Genomic DNA, 15,881 nt, shown 5'->3' on the forward strand with positions numbered 1-15,881 from the left:
AGCCACTATGGAGAACAGTATGGAGGTTCCTCAAAAAACTAAAAATAGTTACTTTATCATCCAGCAATCCCACTCCTTGGCATATACTCGGAGAAAAACATAATTCAAAGAGATACATGTGCTCCAATGTTCATTGCAGCACTATTCACAATAGCCAAGACATGGAAACAACCTAAATGTCCATCGACAGATGTATGGATAAAGAAGATGTGGTACATATGCACAATGGAATATTACTCAGCCATAAAAAAGAATAAAAGAATGCCATTTGCAGCAACATGAATGGACCTTGAGATTATCATATTAAGTAAGTCAGATAGAGAAAGTGAAATATCGTATGATTTCATTTATATGTGGAATCTTTAAAAAATGATATAAATGCATTTATTTACAAAATATAGACTCTCAGACATAGAAAACAAACTTATGGTTACCAAAGGGGATATCGGGGGTGAGGGATAAATTAGGAGTTTGGGATTAACAGATACACACGACTATATATAAAATACATAAATGACAAGGACCTACTGTAGAACACAGGGAACTATATTCAATATCTTGTAATAACCTACAATGGAAAAGAACCTGAAAAAGAACGTATCTATGTGAATCACTTTGAATCTGAATCACTTTGCTTTACACCTGAAACTAACATGACATTGCAAATTAACTACACTTAAAAAATGGTAATGGGGCTTCCCTGGTGGCCCAGTGGTTGAGAATCTGCCTGCTAATGCAGGGGACACGGGTTCGAGCCCTGGTCTGAGAGGATCTCACATGCCGCGGAGCAACTAGGCCCGTGAGCCACAACTACTGAGCCTGCGCGTCTGGAGCCTGTGCTCCACAACAAGACAGGCCGTGACAGTGAGAGGCCCGCGCACCGCGATGAAGAGTGGCCACTGCTTGCCACAACTAGAGAAAGCCCTCACACAGAAACGAAGACCCAACACAGCCAAAAATTAAAAAATTAATTAATTTTTTAAAAATGGTAACAAATAAATAAAGGTCCAGAGCAAAGGAAAAAAAAGTTTGCTAGAATTTACCTGTTGCGGGGAGGGAACAAAGGAGGCCCCTGGGGACAGGGCTCTCTTTAATATCCATGTTCCTTTCAAAGAGAAGCCAAAAGGCATTTCACGTCACAGACACCTCCTTCAGCCACTGGGATATAATTCTGATAACTCTTATTCCTCTTTTTAAAATTAACAGAAAACATCACCTGTGTCTTTGAATCTCCAATGCAAACCTAACATGTCAGCTTTACGTTGCTCATGCTTGCACAAGCCAGCTTTTAAATCCTGTTCCGCTCCAAATGAAGAGTCAGCGACGGGCTAGACGTTTATAGCTCATGATCTGTAAGCGAATATAATGCTGCGGACCAGGAGTGCTAACACTGAAAGAAAGAAAGGGAATCTTTGATTGGACTGTGAATAAGCATCACAGTATTAATTATTAATTTATTAATAATTATTTTTTATTTATTAATTCTCCAAACGCCAGCTTTCACACTCAAAGTGCTGTCAGAGTTGGGCCCAGCTGGGGAGTGATTCATCTGAGTACACATCTCCACCCCCCAGACAAAACTTGAATCTCTAGTTCAAGGATAGTTACAATTGGACATGGTGCCAAGTAGCTTGCAAGAGTGCAGAATGGAGTACAGGAAGCACACATTCAGAGCCCTGAGGGCTTTCTGAATTGGTGGAATGATTTTTTTTTTTAATAAATTAAAACTAGGGAGAATGTTGGTGACCCAGCGTCTGATGCCTGCATTTGTGAAAGCATTTGGAGTTTTCAAACTAATTAGTTTTCAAACTAATTTCTCAGTACATCTCCTGCTGACCTTTTTATTACAAACATCTCTTCATATTGATCTTAGTGGAGGACTCTATTCCCCAGGGACATATGGACCCAATTATCAGTGTTTTTTGTTACAAATGTCTCCTCTTTTTTAAAAGCCTGGATAGAAAAAAAATGCTTTTGTTTTTCTCCCTAACCAGGACTTTTAGTCTGTTGAAATGAAACTCAAAACCCCAGGATGTTCTGTGAAGAAGCAATACACACTGTAAAGAAGCAGACGTGTTATTGGTTTGTCCTTCTAGAGCAGATCTGAACAGAAATTTCAAGCCATTAAAAAATCTAACTCCTGTCACTCCTGCCCAGTTCCAGGAACAGTCACTGAGCAGTGAAGAGAACATCTTTCAAATATTAATCTCATATGTCCTCTTAAATCGTTAACTTTGTGACCACCTAGAGGGGTGGGATAGGGAGGGCGGGAGGGAGACGCAAGAGGGAGGGGATATGGGGATATATGTATACGTATAGCTGATGCACTTTGTTATACAGCAGAAACTAAGACACCATTGTAAAGCAATTATACTCCAATAAAGGTGTTTTTTTTTTTTTAAAAAAGAGTACAAAGTAAAAGAGAAAAAAAAAAGTTGATGCAAATGCTTGGCTTGTGTCAATGTATTCAAATTTACACTTGAGATACACTGTAAAGACAGTTCCGAGGGAAGAAATGGGATTTGTGTGTATTTTTTAAAGGCAGACAATGGCCATTTCAAAATCCAGTTGTTGTTTTTAAATAAAACCAAATATGTCAAATAGTCTGACACGGGGAGGGAACCAAAGGCTGATCTTTTTGGAATCATTTGATTTTTTAAATTTAATTATTATTTTACATTATAGCTGATTTACAAAGTTGTGTTAGTTTCAGGTGTACAGCTAAGTGATTCAGTTATACATGTACATATATCCTTTTTTTTTTTTTTTTTTTTTTCGGTACGCGGGCCTCTCACCACAAAGGGTCCGGACGCGCAGGCTTAGCGGCCGTGGCTCAAGGGCCCAGCAGCTCCGCGGCACGTGGGATCTTCCCGGACCAGGGCACGAACCCGCGTCCCCTGCATCGGCAGGCGGACTCTCAACCACTGCGCCACCAGGGAAGCCCCCATTACTATTAGTTTTTAAATTTATTTTTGGCTGCGTTGGGTCTTCATTGCTGCGTGCGGGCTTTCTCTAGTCGCGGCGAGCGGGTGGGTGCTACTCTTTGCTGCGGTGCGAGGGCTTCTCATTGCGGTGGCTTCTCTTGCTGCAGAGCACAGGCTCTAGGCGTCCGGGCTCAGTAGTTGTGGCACGTGGGCTGAGTAGTTGTGGCTCGCGGGCTCTAGAGCGCAGGCTCAGTAGTTGTGGCGCACAGGCTTAGTTGCTCCGCGGCATGTGGGATCTTCCCGGACCAGGGCTGGAATCCGTGTCCCCTGAGTTGGCAGGCAGATTCTTAACCACTGCGCCACCAGGGAAGTCCCCATATATCCATTCTTTTTCACTCTTCTCCCATATAGGTTATTACAGTTATTGAGTAGAGTTCCTTGTGCTATACAGTAGGTCATCTGATGTTTACTTTTGGAGTTAGTTTGGTGCCAGAGAGTCAGTGGTGAGATGGAGGGAAATCTGGGTGTAGGGATGTCACCTGGCCCCTGGAGCACTTGGACTGACGTCATGAGGATGCAACCCATCTGACTTCCTCCAGGCCCTGCCTCATGGCCACAGCCTGGCACACCTTCCGGAACAGCCATGAGGTGTGGTCCCTGTTCCCTGACCCGGGCACCCCTGTTGGCCGGAGATGAAGGATGCTGCAGGGCTGAGGACCGCTCGGCATCCAGGTGCACAACGGGTGTGCAAAGGGTTCATGCTCACAGGGTGAAACTATGACCGATGGAAGGTGGTGGGGGATGAAATCGACTTCCTTCCTCCTTCACGGTGGACCGCCTCAGTCCCCCTCCTTCCCGCCCCCTCTCAGGAGCCGGCGCCACGGGTGGAACAATGATTCCTGCTGGACGCCAGGCAGCGGCCAGCTTGGCAAAGCACCTCCTCCCTCCCACCTCCCCCGCTTCCCCTGGGTCCTGCCCAGCCCCACCCCCGGTTTGCACAGCCTAATAACGTCAGCCTGCTGAGACATCACGGTGGTCTCACCCCAGATGTAGGCACTGGTGGGCCTGCCACCTAGGGTCTGGTTAGACGTCTGCTGGGGAGGACATCCCTTCCGAAATAAACCCCCAAGCTCCACAGGCAGGCTTGCTGTCTTTGCGCCCTGCTCCCCTCCACCTGCCTGGAAAACAGACAAGATACCTGCAGGTACAACAGCCATCTCACCATGGTGACATGACAAGCCAACCTGCTAATGATGGGGGCAGAAAATGGAACAGTCCTGGGTTCTTATGAACTGAGCCATTGTCTGGATCCTGGGCTCCCTACCTCCACACTCCTTGTTATGTGAGTCAAACAAACACTCACTTGTTTATGCTAACTCTAATAATCGGTTCTGCTAACTCTGCCCCATCCTACCTCGTACCCTAGCCCTGTGTATCTTTCTGATTTCCATGAATGTTCTAATCCACCCCAAAGGCACACGTGCTTCCTTAATCAGAGATGGAGAAGGCGGTGAGAGGCAATTTCTTCCGGGCTTCTGCGTTCTCAGCGTCCAAGGGCACGTCCGGGGGGAGATGAAAATGAGGATCCCTTTCCCAGCCATGTCAGGGGTCGCAGCTCCGTCGCCCAGCTCCTTCTAGCTCACATTAATGACTCATCTTCTCGTCCCCTCCTCTACCCCGTTACAGCACATCTGAATTCAGAGCTCCAATCCCCACAGCAAACCTGGACGGACCTAGAGATTATCATGGTAGGTGAAGCAAGTCAGACAGAGAAAGACAAATACCATATGATATCACCTACATGTGGAATCTAAAATATCACACAAACGAACCTATCTACGAAACAGAAACAGGCTCACAGAGGTAGAGAACAGATTTGTGCATGCCAAGGGGGAGGGGAGGATGGGGGAGGGATGGATTGGGAGTTTGGGGTCAGCAGATGCAAACTAGTATATACAGAATGGAGAAACAACAAGGTCCTACTGTACAGCACGGGGAACTATATGCAATATCCTGTGATAAACCATGCAAGAAAGAGCCGTCCCTGCTGCTACGTGTGGCCACGGGCAGCTACGTCCACTGAGTCTTCTCCACATGAAGTGGAGAACTGGGGAATTAGTGTACTTCGTTGAAAAATTAATTTTCTGCTCGCATCTAGAACTATAAGAATCAGTATTTTAGAGTTAACCTTTTTGGTTGGAAGCGTTTTCTTAGCTGCGCTCTGCTCCTGGCCGGCAAGTAGAATTAATTTTTCCCCAATCTCAACCGTCCAGTCCCCTTCCTGGGGCAACCAGTATCTCCCAGTGCTGTGTGGCCACACAGAATTGTGGGCTTTTACACACATACACACACGCACACACAGAGTTTTTACCCCATTCTAACTCCAGACATCCGAACATCTCAGAGTGTCGACCACCCTCCCCCTCCCGCAGTGACTTGGTGAGCCGTATCAGAACTCACCAGGGCTACGCAGCGGGGAGGTAAGGCAAGAAGGTGCACAAAGTAGGGTTTAGCGGCAGAGAAGCGAATTTCTGAAGGTCCTATGGAAACCGCCCCGCTCCCCTTCGCTCTTTCTCTCCCGAAGCTTCTGGCGGCCTAGAAGGATGCTCTCCCGCGGATGGGCGCACTTTCTCACACCACCTCCGGCGGGGCGGGGCCGGGGCGGGCGGAGCGCCCGTGGGCGGGGCCGGGGAAGGGGCGGGGCGGGGCCGGGAGTCCCGAGGGTCCGGAGCCTGGGAGGCCAGAGACTGGAGAAAAGTTGTGGGATCCGAGCCCCAGCCGCCGCCAGAGCCGGAGCCGCCGGGGCGAGGACCACCCAGCGGGGATCCGGCACGACCTTCGGAGACGCAGCCGGACCCGCCCAGTTCGGCTGTCCGGGTAGCGCCGGGGTCGGGGGCAGCCGCGGGGGCCGCGGGCGGGAGGCGTGAACCCGGGGGATGCATGATGCGCTCCAAACACAGGGCCCCGGGGCTGTGCGGGGCACCCTGCCGGGCAGAGGTAAGGCAGGGGCGGGGGCGTCTGTCGCGCCGGCCCTTGGGCGGGGGTCGCTTGAACTTGGGGTTTGTTGGGGAAATCTGGAGAGGGCGCTGCTGCCACTGGCAGCGCCTCTGCGGGGCCCCTTCCCTGGATGGGCAGACCCTGGGGCAGCCTCGTGGGGGGCTGGGGCAAACGTGTCCGTTCCAGGATCTTCAGAACCCCGACCTGAAGCCATCTGAAGCACCTGGAGTCGGAGAGGAGGGGGCGTGGCTGAGGGCATGCGTTTACTGCAGCCCACTCGGGCTTTCGTGGGGTCTACACCTGGGATCCAGTAAGCGGGGTCCGATTATGTGAACTCCTTTTCCGCCAAGCATAGGATTACCTCCAACCCCCCATCTGCACCTTGTCAAACTGGGACTGGCGGAGAGCCTGGCTTTTCGCACCCCTTCTGCCCAACCCCAGGTCCCAGAGCTGCTCGTGGATCACGGAGGAAGGCGCGCTCACAACGCAGCTACAGCAAACCCGGGCTTGGCAGAATTCGGGGACTCCCCCTGACACCCCAGATTCGGTCCGATGTGATTTGGGGGGTGCAGGTAGTGGTTGTCGGGCCCAGAGACGCTGGTGGGTGCGAGTCTCTGGAACAGAACCGGGCTTCCCAGGACTCCCCTACCTGCAGCCTTTCACCCCAGGGGAACGCGCGGCCTCTTGGAGTGGAGGGAATGTCAAGGACACGTCGGACACAGCCCAGAGCCTGGAGCATTCACTAGAAGACCAGCTGGTGATACGACTACTGTTATTTTCACTGTGCACACTTGGGGCGGGGATCACCGCGCCGACTCGGCGGGTGGGGCGGGAGAGTGGTCTCCAAGCTCCTGGCGCAGGTGGCATCAAGCGCCCTTTCTCGCCCAGCACTGGCTTTGGTGGCCCTGGGGACCTGCGAGGGGCCAGGCCTCAGCCCCGCAGGGACGCAGGCGGCGCACGGCTTCTGCCAGGGTCCTGGGGTGCGGATGCAGGAGGACAGAAAGTGAAAATGTGTTTGTCTTGCTGCCTGCGCAGTAGCGAAGGGTCTGCAGGGCCGCATAGGTTAAAGGCACTGGCAGCGGGGCCAGGGCATCTCTGCGTCTTGCTTCCCTGCCCAGGTTCCACTCCAGCCCCTGCATGAGCTGACGGTCAAAAACTAAATCCAACTCAATGGGAATCTTTTTTTCTCTCCTTCCTGAGACTCTTTAAGCTGGGCTTGATGCACTTTGATAGATACTGAGACACACCACCAACTGATGTTAAAAATTTGCATTTGCTCTTCAGAAATCCACCTTTCTTGAAATTTGAAATTCTCCTTCTATCAGTCTAGTCTTGAGACAGCTTTCAGTCTCTGTGTGTGTGTGCACAAGTTGTGTGCGTGTGTATGTATACCTGCTGTTTTTTTGTTTTTTGTTGTTTTTTTGTTTTTGCGGTACGCGGGCCTCTCACTGTTGTGGCCTCTCCCGTTGCGGAGCACAGGCTCCGGACGCGCAGGCTCAGCGGCCATGGCTCACGGGCCCAGCCGCTCCGCAGCATGTGGGGTCTTCCCGGACCGGGGCACGAACCCGCGTCCCCTGCATCGGCAGGCGGACTCTCAACCACTGCGCCACCAGGGAAGCCCCTGCTGTTGTTTTTTTAAATGTGCCTAAACTCAGGTTCATCTAGAGATGGGCCAAAGAAACAATAGTCTGACACAACACTCCAGAAAAAGCTGCCTAAACAAACTGGAGTGTTTGGTGTCCCTGTAATTTATGCTCAACTAAGCAGGCCCTTCCAGGAAAAAAACTAAGGTACCAACATCAGGTGAAACGTAAATCTTCTAAGATCTGCTGTTTGAAAGAGTCACTCCACAACTGGGCCAACAATCAGCGTATAAAACAGTGTATAAAATCTTGAGAAAGTTCTGTCTTCATCACTCTTCTAAACCCCCTCCCACTTCCAGTGCAGGTAAATATTCTTATTCAAGGAGACTGTACAGAAAAAAAGAAACACTTTGATTCTATTCCAAGCCAACCAGTAGTCTAGATCAGAGGAAATAGCTGTGTAACTGGAGCAACTATGTCAAGTGCAAGTATCGCATGGGATCAGGGATGAGGAAACTGCACATTGAATGGAAGGATTGCTAAATTCTCTCAGCTCATGAGACTACATGTGATTTATTTAGAATCAAACATCGATCATCCAGAAAGGCATATATTAAAAAGCAAAATTGTCCTTCTCCATTTCTCCCTATTTCTAGCCTTGCTCCTAAGGGGAGCCATTTAAAACTCTTCATCAGTTTTTGTTTTTTATTTCTTTTGGCCATCGCCTCCTAGTAGAGCTGTTTATCAATGTGGCCAACTCTAATGCTACTCTATCTGTAATCATTTTCCTCCCTTCCTCACTTAAAGAATCCAGATTGTGTTTGCAACCCAGTATGCCCAGCTCAGGATAAAAAAAATACTACATTTCCCAGACACCCTTGCAGAAACGAATGGTCATATGACATGAATATGCCCAATGAGATGCAAGTGTCGGTTCTGGGGCGGGGCTTCTGGGGGAAGCCCAGCGTCCCGGATCTAAAAGCGTGGCGCAGAAGACGCGCTGGGCCTGGGGAGGCCGGCTCTCAACCCCAGGGCTTGTGAGAAGGCTACACGGTCCGGGTGGGTTTCTCTCCCTTCTGGTGCAGGCTTGCGTAGACAGCTCGGGCAGCCCCTGGGTTCTTGGTCTCCCAGCTTCTTGCGTTAGCATCAGGTTTCCTCCTCAGAGTTTCCTGTCCCTGTGGGTTGCATGGGGATCCCTGAATTAATTTCTATGGTCACGTCGGGCTGACTTTGCCCAAACCCTTGTACTACTTGGACTTCAGTGGATCCCAGCTCTGAGGCCAGGAGGCTGAGAGTCTCCTGGTGGGCAGAGACCTGGATTCCGTGGCAGATTTACCCAAGGATGGAGGAAGGGGCATGAAAGTTAAAAAGAAGTGATGTTTGGGCCCAGGGTCCTGGCTGCTCACCAAAAATGAACTCTGAGTGAGAGAAGAGGATATAAAAGACCGTTCGTATACATTTTAGCCACATGCAAGTGATCACTCATGCAAATTCCACTTTACACACGTATGTAGTGTGCAGGCTGTTTCCAAGGATGCTACCACATTACTCATGTACCATGGAGAGTCATTTCCTGCAAATTACAGAACAAATTCCTTTCACAGATACGTGACATCACTAACGAAGTGCAGCTCAGATTTCTCTACTTCATTTGTAAACTGCTTTTTGATCTAACTCAGCATCTTTCTTTTTCTTTCCTTCGTCTTCCTACTTAGCCATAGAAGACCAGGGAGGCCATTGACATCATACAAAGATTGTTCTCACTGTGAACTCTCTTCCTGTGACAGGTCACATCCTCAGAGCAGATATCACCTTCCTGGAAGAAACCAGTGTTTTCTGAGGAACTCAAGTTCACAGTGCAGAGGTAAGTCATAATTTATATTCAAAGCTAATTGGTTGCCAGTATTACATACAAGCTATCCTTATGGGCTAGTATTTTTCTTTTGGAGAATACTTTGTTTTGGGGGGATTAATGCCGGATTTAAGCTTTTGAAGGCAAACATGTTAGTTTCATTTTAATAGGAACTCAGAAGTTCATGTGAGGTGTGTCATTTGCCTGAGCTGATCCAAAGTGCAGATTATTTTCTACATTGAAGAAATAGATGAGGAAGACCAAGCATCATGGGAAAATGCTATGCTTTTCAGAGGTGTCAGACTGTGTCATGGGATTGGAACTTCTGTTCAAATGAGGATACCAGCTCCTGTCCAGAGGGTTCAGTTTTCTCACAGGGGCTGCTTTAAGATGTCTGTGGACCCATCAGAAGGGAGTCTTGAAGGCTCATTTCCAAGTGCAGCTGGGTGAGCACTGTACCATCAGTAATATCAGGATGGGCGGTGCTGTCCAGCTAGGGAAGGAGACGCTGGATGAAATCATGTTCCACTTGCAGAGAGGTTGGCACCCTTGGCCTTTATGGGGCCCGGAACATTCTCAGCTCAGCGGGCTGTAGTTGGAGACAGAGTTGTCATCGGGGCATTGCCAAACAGGAAGACGTGGTGGTCAGTGCCCTCATGACTATCACTGATTTGCTCATTGTGAGATACTTGCCCTGGGGTCGGCCAGTGGTTGAAGGCATGAAGCAGGTGAGATTTTTGCCCAGTGCTTGGGAGATGTATGTTCAAGAAGAGAAAAAATAGTTTCTAATGTCAGAAAGCCTTTGGCGTGAGACTGAAGGGCAAATCATGTGCGTGCACAGAAATACAGTCTAAATCTAAAGGGAGGCAGTGGGCCAGCAGGGATACCAGTATAAAGACAGGACAGTGACGTGGCCACTTAGACCTTGTGTTCTCATTGAAGGGGAGGAGGCTGTCACCTCCTTTTGCAGAAATGAGAATACTAGCTGAAAGGTCGAATGCATGCAGCAAGAGGGTGTAAGAAGAAGATATAAGTATTTTGACATCACATTCTGGGTTAAAAAAATGCTGAGACTAACACCTATTTTTTTTACTTGTTGAGATAGAGTGTTAGCACATTAAAACCTGGGAAAGTCTCAATTATTAGGGTGACACGACAGTGGCAGACTAACAGAAGGCTGTCCACAAGAAAATTACTCAGCAGAGGTATATCATGTCTTAATTAAAAAGCAAACAGTCATTTTTCAATGTATGGTGCTGGGGTCATTGGACATCAATGGCAAAATAAATGAACCTTGACCTAAATGTCACACTTTGTACAAAAATTAACTCAGAATGGATCACAGATTTAAATGTAAAATGTAAACTAATACAACTTTTATCAGGAAACCTAGAACCTCTTTAGGACCTAAGACTTGGTGAGCAATTCTTAAACTTGACACTGAGAGCTTGATGCATAAAAGAGAAAAAAAAAGATAAATGGGACCTCATCAAAATTAAAGATATTCAGTCTGCAAAAGACTCTGTTAAGAAGGTGAAAAGAAATTGTAGACTGAAAGAAAGTATTTGCAAACAACATATCTGACGGAAAAAAATCAAAGTGCAATAATATTTAAAAGAAGGTGTATTTTGGCAAGATTGGGCAAACAAAAAGAAAAGACATTTCATTGAAGAAAAATATGAATGGCAAGTAAGCATATGAAAAAGATGTTTTACATTACTAGCAATTGGGGAAATACAAAGTAAGACCAAGATGAGATGAGAAATAACTACACACCTGTTAAGATATCTAAAATTTATACGTGTATGTATATAATCATTTATTGTATATATATTTATGCGTGCGTACACACACACACACACACACACACTGCCAGATGTTTGTGTGAATTTGGAGAAATGGATTTCTCACGCGTGCTGCTGGGAATGTACAGCCAATGTGGAAAACGGTTGCGCAGTTTCTTCGAAATTCAAACATGAAATTCAGACATTTACCATGCAAGCCAGCAATGGCACTCCTGGGCATTTACTTCTTTTATTACTTACTTACCTATGCATGAATGTTCATAGCAGCTTTATTTATAATAACCTTAAACTGGAAACAATCCACAGGTCCTTTAACGGGTGAATAGTTAATACGTAGAACATCCGTACCATGGGACACTACTCGGCAATAAAAGGAGTTTAAGAAAAATTGTTTTGTTTGGCCGAGCGTCGGGGCATGCGGGGATCTTAGTTCTCCCACCAGGGTCCGAACCCCGGCCACCTGCAGTGGAAGTGCGGAGTCCTAACCACTGGACGGCCAGGGAAGTCCCGGGAGGTACTGTTGATACAGCAGCTTGAATTGATCTCAAGGGCTTTAGGTTGAGTGAAAAAAAAACCACCCCAAAAGGGCCAGAAAGGCCATGCATACTGTTTCCCCATATATAACAGTTTTTGAAATGACAGGTTTATAGAGCTGGAGAGGAAATTGTTGGTCACCAAGAGTTCGGGGTGGTGGTGAATTGCTGGATTCCAGAAGGTCATGAGTGTTGCCCTTGAAGCTGTCTCTGGGCCTCCCCCAGAGACAGTGTCTGTTGGCACTGCCAAGTCAGGAGATCTTCGCCCAGAAGTTTCTCTCTGCCCGGTGCACACCATGGACTCTGGCTGTCTTTCCAAACTCTGCACTTAGTTCTCTCCTGGGCTCCTAGTCAGGGTAGTGACAAGGGTGGGGTGGGAAAACAATCTCAGGAAACGTGGGACCACATAGAGCTTCATTTCTCATTCAGCACATGGACGTCGGTTGTAACACCCACTGAGTGACTGGCCACTGCACTGAATTTTGAGATTAAATGGAGGGAGGATGGCTTGTCCGAGCACGAGGCATTTATCGGTACACGTCCCTGGGGCTTCATGACATGTTCCTACATTCTGATACAGCATTTTGTGGTCAGCTGGCTCTGGGACAAAATGAGGATCTGCCAGTGGATGTTTATGACTTTCAGTATAACCTATCAGAAAAAATTTGCCTTCCGTTTGGCTTGAGGTGTGGTGGGTCAGAAGTCTAAAGCTCCTAGAATTCCCAGAAGGATTTGCCACATGAATTGCGAGAGAGGACAGAGCCTTAAATTTTTTGTAAATCGATCTTTAGGAGATGTCATAAACCTGTCTGTAATTAAAGCTTACTTAAGAGTTGCATTTCCTTTAATTGCCTTTTCTGTATTTGAAACACAAGGAGAATTTAAAGATCTACTTAGAAGGTTCAGTCTGAATGTTTTAGTCTCAAGTCTGTCTGGCTGTGTGTCTGCTCCCTTCAAATGGAAAATATTCTTGTGCTACAGCAGGGGTTTTAAGGAAGGTTGCCTAGCCCTATACTTCCATCTCAAGGTCTCAGTGCTAGGCGTGCTGGTTGCTACTGAGGTATCATTGTTCCTAAGCCAACTTAGTAAAGAGAGCTACGAAATGTACATATGCATACTAGCCCTTGTATCCACATACACACACATCCATCTATCTATCTGTCTATCCATCCAGCCATCCATCTATCCATCCATCCATCCATTCACCCATCATCCATTCATCCATCCATCATCCATCCATTCATCTGTCCATCCATCATCCATCCATCCATTCATCCATTATCCATCCACCCATCCGTCATCCATCCATTCATCTATCCATCCATCATCCATTCATCCATTCACCCATCATCCATCCACCCATCCATCATCCATCCATTCATCTATCCATCCATCCATTCATCAATCCATCCATCCATCCATTCATCCATTATCCATCCACCCATCCATCATCCGTCCATTCATCCGTCCCTCATCTCTCCCCCGCCAAAACATGATTCATATTGATAACACTGATTCTAATAAATCACCAGGGTTCACGCTAACCTTCCCCCTTTCCTTATTTTTAACTTCTTTTTCTGACGGTGAGAAACCTGGTTTTCATGTTCTCATACATTTACGTATTTCTTCAATCCTAGTGTGTGTGGTTTCAGAATTGCTAGTTGTTTATAGCCTTACACTATCCAATGAATACAGTGCCTAAAGTCACTTAGACTAGATCTTTTCTTTCTCGCTTCCTTTAGGGTGGCAGGTTGCTCGTGTGTACTATAGTTTGGCTCATTATTACCATTTATATTCCATTTTGGGTTGTCCTACATCCTGAGTTTTAAAAAATCATGTGTTTGCTTTTAGAATATCTGAAACGCTGCTCTGGTTCTGAGTCAGAGCTATACAAATTGTCTGCTCAGAGAGGTGCGCCTTCCCCCTTCATCCCTACTCCCCCGTTCCCATACCCCCCTTCTTTCCACACCAATCTCTTTAGTTTCTGGTTTTCCTTCCTGTAATGATTTTGCACCAATAAGTAGATACCCATGCATTTTCTTAGATCTTCTTTCTGACATGAACCGGAGTGTATTATGGACGCACTTTTGTACACTTAACAGTATAGCGTGGAAATTCCTCCAGTTCGGGTCCTCATTCTTTCTTCATCCCCCTTTTAAATAGATTTTGTTTTTTAAAGCAGTTTTAGGGACGTCCTCAGTGGTCCAGTGGTTAGGACTCCGCACTTTCACTGCTGAGGGTGTGGGTTCAATCCCTGGTCGGGGAACTTAAGATACCACATGATGCAAGGTGCAGCCAGAACAACAAAAACAACAACAAAAACCCCAGCAGTTTTAGGTTCACAGCAAAACTGCGCAGAAAGTACAGAGAGTTCCCGTATACCCCCCGCACACGTCTCAACTTCCCCTACCGTTAACATCCCACACCCCATTCTTTTTTATACCTGTGTAATGCTTCATTTATAGACGCGCCACCAGCTATTCAGACCCTCCCCTATGTGGAGATATTGTTTATTGTCTCCAATATTTTGCAGCTACAAACAGTGCTACAAGGAGTAAACTTGTATGCATGGATTTTTAGGTATTTGGAGGAATATCTTCAGGGTGGCTTCCTAGAAACGGGATTTCTGGGTCAAAACGTGTAAGTGCGTATGACGTTTTCTTAAGTTTCGCCAAGTTTCCCTCCAGAGGGGCGGTGCCAGTCTGGACTCTCGCCATCCATATACGAGAACGTTTCCACTCAGCCTCGCCAGCAGAATGTGTTGGGGTGCTTTTTAATTTTTGCCAGTCTGTTAGGTGAGAAATGGTATCTCAGTGTTGTTTCAGATTGCATCTAATTATAAAGTCAGTCTGAACCCTTTTTTTCTTATGTTTGGGAGCCATTTTTGTACCTCGTGAATTTTCTGCTCACATGTTAGTTACATTGCTGTTTGAGTTTGAGAAGTGCGGATTTCAGGGGGAATTCAATTTCTTGTTCAAAAACATGTAATTGGTTTCAGGTTAAGTACTGGTACCTGAATCTGACAGTGCCCTGAGAAACTTTCAGCAGTGGCCGTGACATGTGGTTTGGAGGGTGTGCGCTGCTGGGGGCTGGGCAGCATTGCATTGGGATCGGACTGGTCTTGGTATCAAGAGGGTTTGAAAGAGATCTTGGGGAAGTTCATTCCTGATTTCTAATGGCAGTCCTTCTTCCCATCACAGAGAGACCCTTCAGATCTGAGAAACCTCATAGGACAGTGGGACAGAGAGGTTAAGAGTGAGGACTAAATTCCAGCTGCCTGGGTGTGAATGCCAGTCGCCCCCCAACTACCTTGGGCTTGCCATGTGTCCTCTTGGTGGTCAGTGCACGTCTGTTGGGGGAACAGTTGAATTTAGACGTAGTGTAAGACTCTGATCCGAAAATGAAGTATGTGGGATTGTCAACGCCAGAACGATGGGTGACACAGCAAATAAAAGTGTAATGGGTATGAAAGCTTAGGACCTTTAGGGACATTTGTCTAATTCTGGGAAAGGTTTCCTCCTCCTGCCTGGCATTAGAGATGATTTATCATTTCAAGTATATATGCTTTGTCTTGTGTTTCCATAATGCCAACCATCTACCATTCTGGTGACTTTACTTTTTGTCATATCAGTGATGGGCCTGATCTGTTTTCTTTTTTTTAATTAGAGTGTATTTGGTTTACAACATTGTGTTAATTTCTGCTGTACAAAAAGTGACTCAGTTATACATATATATGCATTCTTTTATATATTCTTTTCCATTATGTTTTATCCCAGGACATTGAATATAGTTCCCTGTGCTATACAGTAGGACCTTGTTGTCCATCCATTATGATTGGTCATCTTCATGAATTTAACTATGATATGCACCCCTTGTAGAATCATTTACTCACAACTTAAGTCAACTCACTTTAAAAAACATATAAATTCATCTAAAAAGGAAGCTTGACATCCACCACCGTAAATAGAAAACTGACTTGTGATAAAGAAAAGGTTGTCATAAATATAAATACCACATATGCAAAGCAACAATATTGAATTCCATCTAGGTACCATTGCTTACAGAAGGGCCTGGGCTGCAGGCCTGCTCTCTCTATTTCAAAGGAGAAGAGTCAGTGTTACAGAAAGGTTAGCACTGAACTGAGACTTCTCCTTGACGTCTCAGTACAGAGGGTTGCAGGAGAACTT

The sequence above is a fragment of the Aethalodelphis obliquidens genome, unplaced genomic scaffold, assembly GCF_003676395.1.
Source record: "Aethalodelphis obliquidens isolate GAN/ISIS:26980383/991018 unplaced genomic scaffold, ASM367639v1 scaffold28, whole genome shotgun sequence".
In the NCBI taxonomy this organism is placed as follows: domain Eukaryota; kingdom Metazoa; phylum Chordata; class Mammalia; order Artiodactyla; family Delphinidae; genus Aethalodelphis; species Aethalodelphis obliquidens.